This window comes from Acanthopagrus latus, chromosome 18 (genome assembly GCF_904848185.1).
Source record: "Acanthopagrus latus isolate v.2019 chromosome 18, fAcaLat1.1, whole genome shotgun sequence".
Lineage (NCBI taxonomy): Eukaryota > Metazoa > Chordata > Actinopteri > Spariformes > Sparidae > Acanthopagrus > Acanthopagrus latus.
In genome coordinates, this window is record NC_051056.1 from 1,279,334 (window position 1) to 1,285,260 (window position 5,927).

Here is a 5,927-nt window from a genome sequence, read left to right on the forward strand (position 1 = left end):
GGACATGAACCTGCAGGGATGCTTCAACCAATCATGTGCCCTCTGTTTATCGCACTAACCCCCCCGCTGCAGCCGGTCTGGGAAATCAGAAAGAAGTGTCCTTTAAACGCCTGTATCAATATGTTATGAGGGACAAACGACCTGTGAAATCGTCTGATTGCTGCAGCTCTGATTCATTAGAGAGTCCCCAATGGCCGATGGTCAGTGAAGTCCACACAGCGAGGAGGCTCTGTTTAAACGCTGTATTTAATGTTAAAGTTCAGCTTCCTGGTCCGTCTTCAAATGATGCCCTTTGATAATGTCATACGCAGCTCGTTTAACACTGCATTCAGGTGCCCCTTGGTCGTTTTCCTGACTCACATGGACACATGAAAAGAAGCAGTGAAACACATCAAAAGCTGTTTCCTGTGTTTGAGTCACGAGGAGAAAAGGAAATGATGATAACATGAAAAGTTTCTCGTCATTGACCAACATGTGTTTCAGTATGAAGTCAACTCAAGTGACTCAAGCTTCTGACTTCTGAGTCGTCATTTCTACTTTAGAGACCCACGTTTTCAAAAGGACATGAATACAGTTCAGCTGACACAGGTCAACACGCCTCTGACATCTAGTTGAGTGCATTGCATGATGGATAGTGATCAGGCATGAAAACGGGTCAGGGGTGAAAAAGGTGAGAATGATATGACCCCTCTGGGGGGGTCTGGGGAACAAAATGTTGACTATTTCATATTTAAAAGCATCAATCTGATGCATTTTGACAGACAAAATCAAGCAGCATTACGAGACAGTATGAATGCGTAATAAAGTATGTATCTATCTGTACATGGTCACATTATGCTATATAAGAAATGAGACTGACAACTTCTCTCATGAAGAGCGCAACAGTTCAACTTTAATAGCGCAATCGCAAGAATGAAAAGAGCAAACCTAAAGAGTGTGTTTTGACAAGATGAGTTTTGAAGAAGTTGCTGTCTTCTGCTTGTAAGAAAGGTGCTGGCTACAGTGTGTTGATGCTACGACCTGCACCTTCTTCTTTGCTCTTCTGTCTGACAGTGTGCCTGCAGTGCATGGCTGCCCTTGTTTGCATAGTAAATAGCAGTTTTTAAACTGGGCAGCAAGCCGCCAATTTGGCTGTCCTTTTCGCGGCTAGGTCCACGGATTTAGATAGCGTGCGGTATATTGGGGGTCTGTTTTGGTCCGCCAATTTGCCATCTAAATCTGAGCCGTCGATGAGCCGGCCCCTGCGTGAGATGGGCGGAAGTGTCGATGATGTGCACTGTTGTGCGACTCACAGCCAGGGAGTTTTAAAACCATGAAACAGCTGATCACAGCAGTTAGTCCATCACTTCATCTGCGGATGTCAAGAAGAGCAACTGGACAGCCGCTGAGATCCAGGAGATGCAGCGTCTCCTCGGTCTCTGCAGCTGTCTTCTTTGTCAGCTTGTTTGTTATAGTGGCAAGCTAGGAATGGTCACTACCTTCAAATTAAAACCCCTCCGCTAAGAACCCAGTTCTAAACTTGTGGTTATCCGATGTACCTCTGGGCCTCTGTACATTAAAGCCTGGACTCCTGACGTCAGAGCCAGCTGATCTGCGTTCGTTTTGAGTGATGGTCAGGTTGACTGATCAGTTTAGGCTCAAAACGAACTCAAGAAATTAAAAGTTGTTGGTCTCAAAGAAAAGAACAGTTTGAAGTCTTCAAACATATATAAAAATTTTCTGACTCTTCAGGAGTAACAATTCCTCCACAACTTCTTCTCTCTTCTGCATGTGACGATAAAGTGACATGATTTCAGTTTCCTGTCAGTTGAGAAGAGACGACGTGACAGACAACCTTGACAAAACTTTGTTTTTAAACTGAACCAAAGAAAATGGACGACACCATGAGGGTCCAAACTCAAGCTTCCCCCTTCCTGGTTTCATACAGGGAGCTCACTAATTGGTCAGTCCTCACAGGTGCTTTCCATCAGTCAACACAGACAGCAGCAGGTGAAGCTCAGAAGTCATCTCACATGAAATGTTGCTGATCAAACTTTTGAGAATGAACCTTTAATCAACACCAGAGTCGCCGTGTCGTCAGAAATGATTTTCATTTCTTAAAAGAAGGTGTGGAGAGAATTTACAGTGAATTTATTCATTAAATCTCGTCATTATTTACATGTAAATTTCATGGACTGAAGAGAAGATTATTTTCACAGACACACATCCGACACGTCGCTCTGTCAGAAACTTATAATTAAAAAACCGAAGCCGCTCGTTAAAGAGAAATGAGAGCAGATGAAGAACAAACGTCAGACTGGAAACACTCCAACAGAATCCTCTTTACAATGTTTCTTCTCTCTGACGTTCATTCAGTCGGTTTCAACAGCACCAAGAATCAAGTCTCTTCTTTAAACCTCAAACTGTCACATTCTCATTGTCCACAGATGGTGCTGGCTGGAGGTCTGATGGGTGGATGTGTCTGACGGGTGGATGTCTGGATGTAGCTCAGGGCTTCTTCTTTGTTTATTACTAAAGGAGTCGACAGTGATAGAAGACAAAGATCATTCCTGCAAGTGAATGTAAAAAGCTGTGAGCAGTGACGAGCAGATTTCATTCCCACCTTCCGTCCAAAGATATCTATTATTATGATATCATATGATATTATGATATCTAGCTTTGACATGATTGGACCAGTTCTGAGTTGTTGAGTTGGTTGTTGATCTGTGATGATCTGAGATGATCTGAGACGATCTGTGGAAGTTAAGATTCACTTTTATTGTGAGTGAAACATCAGAACGACACGCTCAATTTAAAGTGTCTTTAAATATACTCTCTGAAAAATAATGAATATAAGTCTACTGTTTAAGTACGAGACGGTTTTATCCACAAAGTGACTTGACTCCACCTGACTCAACCTGACTGGACTTATCCTGACCCGACTTTTTTCCACTCCGAGTGACTGACACTGAACTGCAGCCAGTAAGCTAAAGTCAAGCTAACAGTCTGACAGTATCCAACACTTGTTAGCCTGTTAGCTCATTAGCCTGTTAGCTTGTTAACCTGTGTAGTCTGTGGTCAGAGGTCAGTGGTCAGTTGATAGTCAGACCAGTTCCAGTCCCTGTTATTGTTCATTCATGTGTTGTGTTGTGTTGTGTTGTGTTGTGTTGTGAGTCTGTCTCAATGTGACTGCAGCTGAACTTCACCCTGCTGACACTTCCTGTGTTGATTGATCTGACTGCACACTGTAAGAAATACGACTTTGAGTTAAACCACATTAAAATCTGACCTGAAAGATACCTGCTGCTCGTCCAGGTGTGTGTCATGCCTACAGTTAGTTTTAATGCTGTTTTTGGTGCATTTGATTGAATTGTATTGTATTTAATTGTATTTATTGTTGCTGCTGTCAGGTTCAGTGCTTCTGTGATTAATTCACATAAAAACTAAAAACACTTGTTGTGTGAAGTCAAACCTGTAAACGCACACAACGAGCTGTGGAGCTCTTTCCTCCTGCAGTTTCTAAATTAATATTCTGGGTGGTCAGAGGGTGAAGGGGGGTATTGATGTGGTGGGTGGTGGTGGTGGTGGTGGAGGGGGAGGTTGTTAAGATGGCGGGTGCGGCTGGGGGTCGGCGGGTGGAGCTGCAGAGATGTGGGAGCTGAAGGGCAGCTCCGTGGCAGCTGCTCGGTGGTCTGTTGGTGTGTTGGAGGGAAAGGTCACCTTATCTAAAGACGGACCTGCCGCTCTCTGACAGGTGGCTCCGCCTGCTGCTCCAGATGTTTTTTTGTCCTCTTTAGCTTCCCGTAGATGTAGTCTGTGTCGACACGCCGTGACCTCAGCAGGAGGCGGTGGTCTGATCTTCAGCTCTGAACACATGTTCCTCAGTCACACTCAAACGTCCTTTTTTACTCCCGTTTAACTTTCCTGGAAAATGTTTCTGCACTTTTTCATCAGAGAGTCACTGATGTGTGGACAAAATAACAGAAACACACACACAAGGTGTCAGGGCATCCTATTGTTCTAGACATGGTACATTTCAGTCAGTCACCTTGAGTTTCTGCTGCTGTGACATCAGACCGGATGAACTGATCCAAACATATCTATTAACTGATGTTGGAACATTAATGAATCAACAGAAAAAAAACATTTCTTAACCTTTAAAATGTATATTTATCAATAAAGTGCAGTTACAGTGTTTATGGAAATGAAAACAATGATGTAACTGCCCCCCCCCCCCCCCCCCCCCATTGCCTCAATAATTGATGTATGTAAAATAAATAAGTCATCCTGATATGTATGACAGATGAATAATGGAAACTGTGTTGTTCTTGTCGGTGAAGTTGACCTGCAGGCTTTTAAAATTAAAACTACACCTCACACACACCGCTGTCTTTCTCTTTCTCTTTCTCTCTGTGTTAACACATGAACTCTGCCTCACTCAACCCCTGATTTGTCTGTGTAGCTTCAGGGGAAACACAGATCCCAGATCAGTCACACACACATTTACTGTGAAAACGTTATTAACACTTCTTCTTTGCTTATCATTTACAAAGATTGTTTTGATCATGTTCTCATTATGACCCGGGGACAACTGGGACAGTTTAATCAATGATAAGTTTGTAATGATCAGTTATTGACACACAATGTCGTCTGAGAAATGAGACAGATTTCCTCTCTTTGATTTCCACATTTCATTTTTTATTTCACTCTGTTCTTTTGTTTGTCTGAATTTTTATATTTTGTTTTTCATTTAATTATATAAAAAGTATTTATAAAATCAAAAGACAATGAAGGAAATACTAAAGTATTAAAGAAATGTGTTGTTGAAATGTAACACAATGATACTTGAGTATCGTACTTGAGTAACAGTATCTGATAATAAATGCAATTAAGTATCAGTAAAGTACCTGATCCATATATTTACATATATCTTATGTATATAATCTATACTGTGAGTCAGCTGATCATCACGATCTGTTGATGATCTGACTGATGAGTTGATCAATTCATTTATAAATGTGCAACACGTAATCTGTAAAGTGAGTGGTAACTAAAGTAAAGTACTTTTACTTTAATAAATGTAATTGAGTGGGAGTATAACGAAGCAGGAAATACTCAAGTAAGTACAACTACCTCTGAATTGTTCTTGAGTAAATGTGCTGAATTAAGATAATTGATCTCCAGCAGCTGATCAGCTTCCTGCCAGGAGGTTACAGCCTCTCGGTGAATATTTAACCCTTCCAAGTGTTAAAGAGGTGTTGTCCCTCCACGTTGCCGCCGCTGTTTGCTAACACTCCGGGTCGCTGCGAGGCCTCATTAATCGACTGATTGCTCCATTTAACCTCGACACATTAGAGCTCATCAGAGCAGAGTGACGAGTTCACTCCTGAGCCTGAACCCAATGTGTGTCCGCAGGACGCAGCGGCGGCAGGAAGTGATGTCATAGCTGGTTCTGACTCATTTCACACCTGCTGTGTGAACACACCCACAGGACACCGTAGAGCCAATCAGAGCTGCAGCACAGACAGGTGCTCATTAACATCCAGGTGTGAGTATAGAGAGCTGATGAGCTGCAGACAATCACAAATAATAAAATAATGAATAATGAAATAATAAATAATAAGATAATGATACAATAATAATAATCAAACATTAATAAATAATACAATCATTAAACTAATACAATCATCATTTATTATTTAAATTATTTCTGTGATTTTTTTCACATCTCTGATCAGAACACAAACAACTGCAACAATTCATCAAAAGCTTTAGGCAAATCTAAATAAATGAATTGAAATTATTAAAATATCAAATGTCTGAAAAAAATAAATAAAATAAAATAAAAAAGAAATAATTGTGGGGATATGAGCGACTGAAGGTTAGAGACATGCTTTCATGTTTGAAAGTAGGAGGAGGAAGAGGAGGAAGGGGAGGGGGCGGAGGAG